The sequence below is a fragment of the Ursus maritimus genome, unplaced genomic scaffold (assembly GCF_017311325.1).
Source record: "Ursus maritimus isolate PB19 unplaced genomic scaffold, ASM1731132v1 scaffold_9, whole genome shotgun sequence".
Taxonomy (NCBI): domain Eukaryota; kingdom Metazoa; phylum Chordata; class Mammalia; order Carnivora; family Ursidae; genus Ursus; species Ursus maritimus.
Genome location: NW_024427107.1, coordinates 20,947,911 through 20,961,064, shown reverse-complemented (window position 1 = coordinate 20,961,064; position 13,154 = coordinate 20,947,911). Strand labels below are relative to the sequence as shown.

At 35.6% G+C, this 13,154-nt stretch overlaps 1 protein-coding gene across 4 annotated transcripts in view; it reads right to left on the bottom strand.

The window, feature by feature from the left end:
- The window catches only part of XKR9 (XK related 9), a 90,212-nt gene that overhangs the window by 10,177 nt on the left and 66,881 nt on the right, over nt 1–13,154 (bottom strand). The gene's annotated exons all lie outside the window — the stretch shown is intronic.

Genomic DNA, 13,154 nt, shown 5'->3' with positions numbered 1-13,154 from the left:
CACTACAAATTTCTTTCAACTCTGTGAATATCTCATGGTGGCTTTATTGCAATTCAAACTCCATAAACTTTGGGGCAGCTGGGTGACTCAGTGGGTTCAGCAGTTGCCTTTGGCTCAGGTCCTGATCCTGGGATCCAGCCCCACATTGGGCACTCTGCTCAGCAGAGAGTCTGCTTCTCTCTCTCCCTCGACCCTTCTCCCTGCTCACGTGCACACTCTCTCTCTCTCTCAAATGAATTTTAAAAATTTAAAAAAAAACACTCTATAAACTTTAATTGCATATTTGATAGGAACTGTATGCTAGCACTGTTAAGCATACAGGATCTCAATTCATCTTCATAGTAATTATGAGAGATGAGTAGGTATTATTTCAATTTCACAAATGAGAAAACTAAGGATGAGAATGGTAAAGGATTAACTAAAAGTAAAGGGCAGACCAAGACTCCAAACTTAGATCTTATGATTCCTAGTCTAAACCACTACTTTCTGAAAGAAAAATTGCATTTTCAATTCATGCAATTTATCTTAACTACAAGATAGTTGCTCAGGCTCTTCTTTAAAGAATTTTAAAATGAACATGAGTTATCATCATACAAGTAAAACTAATAATAAAACATACTGAGGCACTTATTTAGAAGACATCTGGGGCTAGCAACGAGGCAACCCGGAGTCTAGCTCAAAGTTTATCAAAACTCTTTATTCTTGGGGCGCCTGGGTAGCGCAGTCGTTAAACGTCTGCCTTCGGCTCAGGGCGTGATCCCGGCGTTCCGGGATAGAGTCCCACATCGGGCTTCCCCTCTGGGAGCCTGCTTCTTCCTCTCCCACTCCCCTGCTGTGTTCCCTCTCTCGCTGGCTGTCTCTCTGTCACATAAATAAATAAAAAATAAAAATTTTTTAAAAAACTCTTTATTCCTCAGTTTCCTCATATATAAAATAAAGGCAGTGATATATACCTTGTTTCATTTGGCCCTTTCTGTCAATGTTTCCCATTTCAGTAAATGGTACTAACATTCACCATGTTGCTCAAACCAAAAACATGGAAATAGTTTCCAGCTCCTTTTTTTTCTCATACCCTAAAAAAAATTCCTCAGCAGGTTCTCTTGGTTCTGGTTTTATCTTCAAATATATCCAAAACTGAACACATCACACATCATCACTTCTACTGCCTCAGTCCTAATTTAAGCAGCCAACATCTCTGGTCTAGACTACTTCAGTAGCCTCATAACTGGTCTTTGATTCTACTCCTGCTCCCTATGCATCCTATTTTGTACATAGCGTCTAGACTGAACCTGTTAAACATAATTCAGATGTCACTCTGCTCAAAATGTTCCAATGAACATTTTGTTCCATCAAACTTAGAATAAAACCCAAAGTCCTTACCATTTAAAAGGTCCTTCATAATCTGCCTTACACACACAATATCCCCACTACCTTTCTATCTCATTTTCCTCACACATTCAATATACCCTTCTTGCTGTTTTTCCCAACTTAAAGGCATTTATCTTTGCTAGTCTCCTTGCCTGGAACTCTTCTGGGTCTGATGTGGTAGATGCTGGTCCAGGAAGTTATGCACATGCGTGGCACCATCTCCCATGAATACAAATGGGAGGTCATGCCTGATCTCTACTTCTACAGAGATTCTGAAAAGATTGGGAGGAAAAAAAAAAGAGCACACTGTTGCTAAAAAGGCTATGACCAAGGAGGAATTTAAGGGTGAAGGGACTGCTCCAGCTCCTGAGTTCACCACTTTCAACCTGAAATAGCTGACTGGTCTAAAGGCATGCAGGGGTCCTTGGTGCCTATTTAGCAGTTCCCTACTGAAGACTGGAGTGTTCAGCCGGCCACTGAAGACTGGTCTGCAGCTCCCACTGCTCAGGCCACTAAATAGGTAGGAACAACTACTGAGTGGTCTTAAGCTGCTCTTCCACAAACTCTTAAACAAAATGGAAATAAGGCTGACAGAAATTAAAGTTTCTTAAAAAAATGAAAACTCAAGGGGTGCCTGGGTGGCTCAGTCAGTTGAGCATCTAACTCTTGATTTCAGCTCAGGTCATGGAATCAAGCCCTGCATGGGGCTCTGCACTCAGCGCAGTGTCTACTTGTCCTTCTCCCTCCCCCTGCTTGCACATGTGTGCTCTAGCTCTCTCTCTCTCAAATAAATGGGTAATCTTTAAAAAAAATAGAAAATTTAAAAAAAATTTATAAATTTACTCAACTTCATTCATATCTCTACTCAAATGCCACTTGCTCACAGAAGTCTTTCCAGATCACACCATCTAAAATAATAATACTCTCCACCATATTCTCTTTATCCTGTGTTTTTTTTATTGCCACTTGACAGATTATTTATTTTTATCTTACCTCCTCATAAAAATGAAATCTACATGAAAGCAGTGACTTTGCTTTGTTCATTGCTATATCCTAACCAACTAGAACAATAGCTGGTACATAGTAGGTTCTCAGAAAATATTTACTGAATGAATTAGTAAATGAAAGCTCATATTTCTTCCATTAAGATAAAAAGACGTAGATAGGAAAGAATTTTGAAAAGTTGGAAGTAAAACAAAAATGTAAGATATTCCTATTTTAAGCAAGATATATACAAAAATGGATATACAAAGATTCATTATGTGGCAAACAGAAGTATATTTTTAGGGGAAGTGGGCGGGGAATGGGGTAATTGGGTAATGGACATTAAGTAGGACACTTGATATAATGAGCACTGGGTGTTATACGCAACTGATGAATCACTAAATTCTACCCTTGGATCTAATAATATAGTATATGTTAACTAAATTGAATATAAATAATTTTTAAAAGATCTATATTTTTATCACAGTTTTAAATAACATGGTCTATTATATTCATTGTGGGTTAGATGCCAAGGCAGGAAGTCTACAAAAATGATGAAGGTGTGATCTCCACCTTCAATGACTTTACAACCTGATAGGAAGTTCAAGCCTGTACACTATTAGCTGCAATACAAGGCAGAAGAAATAACTACTCAATAGAAATGTAAATACTGTATTGTAGAAGTACAGAATAAAAAAATGATGAACACTCCCTAGGATTTATAGGTGAGATTTATAGGGAAAGTTGTGTTTGAGTCTTTCCTCGGCATCTGGCACAATAGGAAGGTCCCATATATATATTATGTAATACTATTATGTAATACACTATGAGGTTCCTGTTCCTAAAGTAGATTATAAACTTTTCACAAATATTAACAGGTACAAACCCACAGCATAGAGTGGGAAAGGCAGCAAAGCACAGTGACTAGGAATACAAATTCTAATAAAGCCAGAATGCCTGAGTTCAAACCCCAGCTCCATCACTTCCTAGCTTAACCTCTCTGTTCCTGAGTGTCCTCATCTGAAAAATGGAAGCATTCATCATATTCACCTTACTGAATTGTGGTGAGGAAAGTTAATACATGTAAAATGCTTAGACCAGTACCTGGCACTTGTTAAGTACCATATAGGTGACTCTTAAACAAAAAAATAGAGCTGTTTACAGATGTTCACATTAAAATTTCCAGTAACTTTAGAGAGCAATCTTTCCAATTCTATAGCAATTAATGGAAAATCTATACAAAGTTCTGCTTATCTAAAGGACAACTTCATGGGAAAAGGGAGTATGAACATAATTTTTTTGTCAATAAGATATTGTTTCAGTTTTATGGAATAAATGATTAAGAAGCCAAAGGAAAAAGAACAAAGGGAGCTTTCTTATCATATTTTGTCATAACATATTCTTTTATTTGAGATAAAAAGGCACCAGCTTCCACTATTGATGGATTACTTTGTATCAGGCTAATCCTCCTACCGATGACAGTAATAAATTCTAAACAAAACATAAAACAAAGCACAAAAGAGGAACCAAAAGTAGGAAGAAACAAGACGGCATTCAACCCTTGAAAAAAGGGCATCATACTGTATGAGATACACATTTATCTTGCTTTTCCTCTGAAGACATCCCATAGCCCAAAGGGCACAAAGCAGATATAGCTCAGGCAGAAAATTAAAATATTACTGGCCCAAAGAATCAAAGGACTAGGTTTGAATCTGACAGAATGGTTAGAAATTAAGGGGGGGGGGAATCTCAGGAAAGAGGAGCCACAGAGTAGAGAACCCCCAAATCGGCATATACTCTCCTCAGATACCTGGTTGACCACTTACTATGTTTGTGTGGGATGAGACTCCAAGGAACTGAGGAAAAACGGCCAGAAAGAATCTAAACAAAGATTTTAGCAGCTGTCTACCACAAGGAAGAGTCTAGAGTTTGAGTTCCGCCAAATTAGAGGTGCTTGGTAGATACTTCAGGCATTCCACTGAAACCCCAAAAGAGACATGCTTTAAGAGTAAAGACTGTATTTCAGGTCTAAGAGATTTTTTCTTGAACTAAGGACAAAATCAAAATACACCTTCCTTAACAAAACCTAAACCAAGCTTCTGTAACACAACAAGGCAATCTGCCAATAATTTAACATCTGCTTTTTCTTCAATGGAAGTTAACAGAAACCAGTCTCTACAAAGTCTCAATCACAATGTTGACTACACAATAAAAAATAACTTGACATGCAAATAAACAGGGAAAGGTGACTTATACAGAGGAAAATCAGTTAACAAAAAATATCAGTTAATAGAAGCACACCCACAGATGACTCAGATGTTGAAATTAGCAAACAAACTAAAGCACAGAGAAAAAAAACTGGGGAAAAAGATTCGCAGAATCTTGATAACACAGGTGTACACAAGTCCCAAAAGAAAAAGAAAGATGATGGGGCAAAAAATAAAATAAAATAACTTGACAAAATACTAACCGAAAATATTTTTTTAGCTTTCTTTTTTTTTATTACTATTATGTTATGTTAGTCACCATACAGCACATCATTAGTTTTTGATGTAGTGTTCCATGATTCATTGTTTGTGTATAACACCCAGTGCTCCATGAAATACCTGCCCTCCTTAATACCCATCACCGGGCTAGCCCATACCCCCACCCACCTCCCCTCTAAAACCCAGTCTGTTTCCCAGAGTCCATAGTCTCTCATGGTTCATCTCCCCCTCTGTTTTCCCCCTCTTCATTTTTTCCTTCCTTCTAGTAATGTCCTCCCTACTATTTCTTATGTTCCACAAATAAGTGAAACCATATGACAATTGTCTTTCTCTGTTTGACTTATTTCACTTAGCATAATCTCCTCTAGTTCCAACCACGTTGATGCAAATGTTGGGTAATCATCATTTCTCATGGCTTTACATATTTTATCGTACATATGGACGACATCTTTATCCATTCATCTGTTGAAGGGCATCTCGGCTCAAAAATATTTTCTAAATTTGATCAAAAACAACATACAGATCCAAAAAGTTCAAAGAATCCAAACAGTAAAAATACAAACGAAACATACATAGGCCCATCATACTCAAATTGCTGAAAATCAAGTATAAAAAGAAAATCTCAAAAGTAGAGAAGAAAGATATATTCCATCCTGGGAAACAAAAAGAATGTTAACTGACTTCTCATCAGAAAAAACAAAAGCCTGGGGCGCCTGGGTAGCTCAGTTGTTAAGCGTCTGCCTTTGGCTCAAGGTATGATCCCAGGGTCCTGGGATCGAGTCCTGCATCAGGCTCCCTGCTCCACTGCGAGCCTGCTTCTTCCTCTCCCACTCTCCCTGCTTGTGTTCCCTCTCTTGCTGGCTGTCTCTCTCTCTCTCTCAAATAAATAAATAAAATATTAAAAAAAAAAAAAAAGAAACAACAAAAGCCAGAAGATAACTATTTCGGTAGTCACACAAAATGTAAATGGATTAAGCGCTTCAACTGAACGAGATTGTTAAAGTGGATAAAAAAAAAAAATCAAGATTCACTTTTGGTGCTTTGCAGGAGACTCTTTTTAAACTCCGTTTTTGATCAAATTTCCAACAGAAAGCTTGAAAAAAAATTACAAAAAATAGTTGGTATGGTTAGATTAATATCTCAGACAAAAGAGACTTCAAATCAAGGAATATTACCAGAGATAAAGGAGGGTCATGTCATAACGATGTAAGAATCAATTCTTCATGAAGACATCTGTATGTACCTAATAATGGAGGTTTAAGATACCTGAAGCAAAAATTGTCAAAAATAAAAGGAGAAAAAGACAAATCCATAATCTTACTTGAGGATTTTAATACTTCTCTCTCAGAAATTGAAAGAAAAACAAGGCCAAAAAAAATATAAAAGTAAGGATAAGGGGGCGCCTGGGTGGCACAGCGGTTAAGCGCCTGCCTTCGGCTCAGGGCGTGATCCCGGCGTTATGGGATCGAGCCCCACGTCAGGCTCCTCCGCTATGAGCCTGCTTCTTCCTCTCCCACTCCCCCTGCTTGTGTTCCCTCTCTCGCTGGCTGTCTCTATCTCTGTCAAATAAATAAATAAAATCTTTAAAAAAAAAAAAAGTAAGGATAAGAAGATTTTAATAACAGCTTAATAATCCTAATTTACATGTATAGAACACTAGATTCAACAATGGTAAATTATAAATTCTTTTAAATGCACATGGATATTCACCAAATTAGACTATATGCTGGGCCTTAGAATAAATCTCAATAAATTTAAGAAGAGTGTAATCATACAAAGTATGTTTTCTGACCAAAACAAAATTAAATAAGAGATCATCAACAATAAGGTATCTAGGAAAATCCCCAAATATTTAGAGTTTGCGAGAAAAGATCCAGATCCTAAAGTTTCATAAATACTGCAACCTAGGAAATTTGAACGTTACTAGAAGACCTCTCTCTAAAGAGTTTCAGATAGAAAATAAATAAGAAAGAGGGCTCAACTGTTTAATGCCTATTTAAGAAACTCTTAAAAAGAAGGAAGTAGGAATCTGTGGGAAAAGGAGACTCATCTCCCCTTGTACTCTATTTTATACAATTTGAACTTTTTTTTTTACAATGTATTTAAAAGGAGCAAAAATAACAACGATATTTTAAACAATTCAAATGTCTTTCATATACCCCTCAAAAGGAAAGTCTCCTTTGGCAAAGAAAAAAGGTTTTTATCACAAATCATACATAAAATGGAAATGCAAAAGTGTCATCTAATTTATATTCTGGAAAATGAAACGTTCTTCTCCACAGACCCCTGAGCATTAACAGCACACGTAGTAACAACAGGCACTTATATCTAATAAATAATTCATGTTGATATTCCTTGTCTTTCATCTACCAGCACAAACTCAATTTAGCTATCCCATAGGGAAATGAATCCATAATTTAGTATATCTCAAGTTTTTCTATACTTGGTCTCCAAAATCTCTGAGATAATTTGGCCCATTTTTACTGTTTTAAGTTTTGCTTATTTCTCGCTATTTATCTCAGTATTCTGCCACTTCCTACAGTAACATACAAAGATAAAGAAAAAGAAAGACAAAAAGAAGGAAGTGTCTTTAGCTGGCATTTTTCACTAACAGCCAACCTAATTCAATTTTTCCTTTTGTCTAATTATTTGAACAGGCAAAATATTCACATAATTCAAAAATTAAAAAGTTATTCACTGAAAAAACTTCATCCCATTCCTATGACCCAACAACCCAGTTTCCACCCTCCCCTATGACCACAAGAATTCACTGTTAGTTTCATGTGTACCCTTCTAGAGTTTGTTTATGCATTGCAAGCAAGGTTATAACCAAGTATATAGGCCTTTCACCACGTTCTTCTACACAGATTGTAGCATATCATACCTGCTGTCTGCACCTTGTCTTTTCACTTAAAGATACTTCTTATTAGCACCTTGTCTTTTCACTTAAAGATACTTCTTAGACCGTTTCTTCAACAAGTGGTGTTGGGATAACTGAACAGCAACATGGAAAAGAATGAAACTGCACCACTTTCTCACACCATACACAAAAATAAATTCAAAATGGATTAAAGATATAAATGTGAGACAGGAATCTATCAAAATTCTAGAGGAGAACACAGGCAATAACCTCTTTGACATCAGCCACAGAAACTTCTTTCTAGATATGTCTCCAGAGGCAAGGGAAACAAAAGCAAAAGTAAACTATTGGGACTTTATCAAAATAAAAAGCTTCTGCACAGCAAAGGAAACAATCAACAAAACTAAAAGGCAGCCTATGGAATGGGAGAAGATATTTCTAAATAACATATCTGATAAAGGGTTAGTGTCCAAAATATATAAAGAACTTATCAAACTCAACACCCAAAAAACAAATAATACAGTTAAAAAATGGGCAAAAGACATAAATAGACATTTTTGCAAAGAATCACCCATGCCTAACAGACACATGAAAAGATGCTCAACATCACTTACCATTAGGGAAATCAAAACTACAGTGAGGTATCACCTCACACCAGTCAGAATGGCTAAAATTACTAACACAGAAAACAGGTATCGGTGAGGATATGGAAAAAGGGGAACCCTCTTACACTGTTGGTGGGAATGCAAACTGGTGCAGCCACTCTGTAAAACAGTATGAAAGTTCCTCAAAAAGGTAAAAATGGAACTACCTTACAACCCGGCAATTGGACTACAACGTATTTACCCAAAGGATACAAAAACACTGATTCTAAGGGACACATGCACCCCGATGTTTACAGCAGCACTATCAACAAAAGCCAGATTATGGGAAAAGCCCAAATGTCCATTGACTGATGAATGGATAAAGAATATGTATATAAATTTATACACACACACACACACACACACACACACACAATGGAATATTACTCAGCCATCAAAAAATGAAATCTTGCCATTTGCAATGTGTTTAGAGATAGAGTATTATGCTAAGTGAAATAAGTCAGTCAAAAGAAGACAAATACCACATGATTACACTCAAATGTGGAGTTTAAAAAACAAAGCAAATGAACATAGGGAAGAAAAAAAGAGTGGCAAACCAAGAAATAGACTCAACTATAGAGAACAAACTGATGTTTACTGGAGGGGAGGTGGGCAAGGGAGATGGGTCAAACAAGTGATGGGTATTAAGGAAGGCACTTGTGGAGAGCACTAGGTGTTGTATGTAAGTGATGAATCACTAAATTCTACACCTGAAACTAGTATTACACTGTATGTTAACTAGCTGAAATTTAAATAAAAACTTGGACAGAAAAAAAATACATCTTGGAGATCTTTCCATTTCAGTACATAAAGTACTTAACATCCTTTGTAATAGCTATGTATGCCATTGCCTTGGATGTACCATAAACTCTACCAGCAGACATTTAAACTGTTTCCATTTTTTCACTTTTACAAAAAAAAAAAATGCTATGACTTAAAAATTGTGTACATATGCCATTTAACATGTATGCAAGTATGATAAATTCCCAGAAGAGGAACCTCTGGCCTGAAAGTATATGCATTTGAAATATAATCAAACTGCCCTCCACAAGGATTGTAGCAATCTATACAACCATCAACAAAGTATGAGAGACCTGCTTTCCCATGCCTTTCCAAGAGAGTATATTATCACCTGGATTTTTGCCAATCTGGCAAGCGACAATATGTCTGTGAAATTTTAATTAGCATTTTTAAAAATTATGAAAAGGGCTTCTTTCACACAATTTAAGAGCCACATGCCATTTCCTTTTTTATGCACTACCTTATTCTTTTCCCTACTCTTCTATTGAAAATTCCCATTTTTTATTCTCTTATATATGTTTCTTTTACTTTTGACTTCAGAAGCTCTTTAAATATTAGAAGACTAGCCCTTTGTTGGTTATAAGTTGCAAATGTTTTTCCCTGTTAATGTTGCTTTGCTTTTCGCTTTGCTTTGCTTTTTTATTTACTTGGGGAATTTTTGCTTTTGCTTTTTTTTTTTTTTTTTTTTTTTTTTTTGCTTATTGACATGCATTTTTATAGGTCAAATCCGTAATTTTTATAGTTTACAGGTTTTGAGTTATGGTTAGAAAGTCTTTTCTGATTCCAAGGTTATAAAGGAATTCTCCCATGTTTTCTTATAGTTGGTTTTTTTTTTTTTTTTGCTTTTTTTACATTAAATATTTGATTGAATTGGAATTTATCCTGGGGTCTGGTATCTTACCTGGAAGTATAATCCATAACATGCAATCTTAAATTATAATCTTAAATTATCTAAAATTAATCCAAACTTTACTGATCTTACGTTACATATACTTGCTATTATTTCCACTTACTTCTATTCTGATGTATTTCCACAATCTGTAGTCTTTATAAGGCATACAGACAAAAAATTCTTTTCTTATCCTTGTGGTTTGGATTTAGAGGGGTGGGGGAGTAGGGCTACTCTGGAAACAAAACTCTTCCAATTTATCCTTTCAGATATTCTATCTTGGAGGAATCAGAACACATATTTTGTCACATTAAGACTGAGAGGCTTAAGACATAAACGGCAATATTTTTAAGTTTTCCCAATAACCAACTCTATGTTTCTATCAAGCTACTTCTAAAGATTTCACCTTCATCACAGAATAGGCTAAACCCTTTTCAAGATGATGTGCTACGCTAAGGTATGGGCTTAGCCTGACTTTCATATGAAGGTCCGATTATAATTTACATAGGCTTTTTTTCCCCAAATTGCTACCCAGTTGTTCCAACACAACTAACTTACAGAGCAAAAAATCATTAAGGATGTAGAATCTCCATACAACACTAGTAACTACATTTACTAAATTTCATTTACAGAATATTACAACAAACAACTACGGAACACCTATATTCCAAGTACACATGAAATCATAAAGATGGACCATATGTTGGGTGATAAAACAAACCAAAATAAATTACAAGAGATTGAAATATTGAAAGTATGTTAGCTGATCATAATGAAATTAATTAGAAATCAATATTAAAATATCTACAAAAGACCTGAACACCTGAAAAATTTTTTAAATACAGCCTAACATTTGGGTATAAAAAACATTTGGGTTTTTACACAACATATCAAAATGTCTGGAATATAGCTAATTCAAGGGTTTGGAAAATTTTTATAACTTAAATGCTTTTATTAGAAAAGAAGGAAGAGTTAATACTAAGAGTATAGATTTCCATAGAAATGAACTAGAAAAAAAAAGACACAAAGTAAGCCCTAAATATATACAAAGAAAATAATAAAGATAAAAGCAAAAATCAGGAAGATAAATAAGAGACAAGAAAAAGAAAAAAATTAACAAAGCCAAAATTTGGTTCTTTGAAAAGACATAAGAAATTGATAAACCTCAAACAAGTCTGCTGAAGAGTAGGAAGGAGAAAGAGCGTTAGAGAACACAAAATAACAATATCAGAAATAGAAAAGGTAACATCACTAAAGATCTTACAGAGATCAAAACTACAATAAGGGAATATCAGGAATAACTTTATACCAATAAACTGAACAATGCTGACAAAATGAAAAAATTTCCTGAAAAACACAACTTACTAATACTGACAAAAAATCAAATAGAAAATCTGAATAGATCTACAGCAAAGAAATCTAATTTTTTCTCAAAAATCTACACATTAACTCCATCCATTTTTTTCAAACAATTATGGAAGAAATAGTACCAATCTTAAACAAACTCCTTCAGAAAATAAAGAAGGAATACTTTCCAACTTGTTATGAGGCTAGCATAAAACTAATCTAAAACCTGCCAACACTATTAAAAGAAAATTGTAAAATAATATCCCTCATAAGCATAGACACCAAATTTCTTAACAAAATATTTGAAAATGGAATTCAGCAATGTATTTAAAAAATCAAGATCAATTAGGGTCTATCCTAGAAATGCAAAGTTTGTTTAATAGTCTTAAGTCAATGAAAAATGAATTAATGAAAAACCATACAATCATCTCGATACAAGAAAAATATGTGACAAAATTAAACATCAATCCATTAAAAAAAAAACCTCTCAAGAATATTAAAAGAGAATGAAATCTCTTTATTCTAATATAGGGCAGCTATGAAAACCCTACAGGTCACATCAAACTTAATGGTAAAACATTCATCACTTTATCCCTGAGATCAGGAATGAACCAAAAATGTCACTGTCATCACATCTATTCAATATTTTACAGGAAGACATAGAATGAGGCAAGACAAAAAAATAAAAGGAATAAATATTTTTGAAAAGGAAATCAAACTATTCCTATTTGTAAATGACATGATGATTAACAGAAAATATCAGAAAACCAAACAAACAAAAAACTAATAGACTGAGTTTAGCAAGGTCTCAGGAGATAAGTTAGAAAAAAAAATCAACTGTATTTCTACTCGATGGAAAAAAATAATTGAAATTGGAATTTTAAAGACAATGCCAATTACAATAGCTGAAACTGATCCAAATTTATGTGGAAATACAAAGACTCCAAAATAGCCAAAACAACTTTGAAAAAGAACATAATGAATACATAACTTCAAGGCCCAACTATATGTTGTCTCGAAGAAATCCAGTTTCAATATAAAGATACATACAGATCGAAAGTAAAGATATGTCAAGAGAATAAGAAGACATCCTACAGATTGAGAGAAAATATTTGTAAAAGACATGTGATAAATGACTATTATCCAAAATATATAAAGAACTCTTATAACTTAACAATAAAAAAATGGATGACCTGATGAAAGAAAGAGGCAAAAGACCTGAGCAGACACCTCACCTAAGAAAATATATAGATAGCAAGCAAGCATATAAAAAGATGCTCCATATCATATGTAATTACGGAAATGCAAATAAAATGAGATACCACTACACACCTATAAGAATGGCCAAAATCCAGAATACTACATCAAATGCTGACAAGCATGTGGAGCAATATGAACTTTCGATCACTGCTGGTGGGAGTATAAAATGGTACAGTGGTTCGGGCGCCGGGAAGCAGCAGCCACCTGCACGGGGGAGCGGGCGGACTCACGGACAGCACCCGCAAGAGAGCGGACTGAGACCGTGAGCCGGGAACGCGCGCCACCAGGCATCTCGCGGAACTCCGGAATCCCGGTGTGCTCACTGGATCCAGACTGAGACCGGGAACTCCCGGAGCGCGCGGGGCGGCTGGCGGACCACCTGCACAGGGGAGCGGGTGGACTCGTGGTCGGCACCCCCAAAACAGCAGTGAGCCGTGAACGCGCACCACCAGGCATCTCCCGGAACACCGGAATCCCGGTGTGCTCACGGGATCCAGACTGAGACCGGGAGCTCC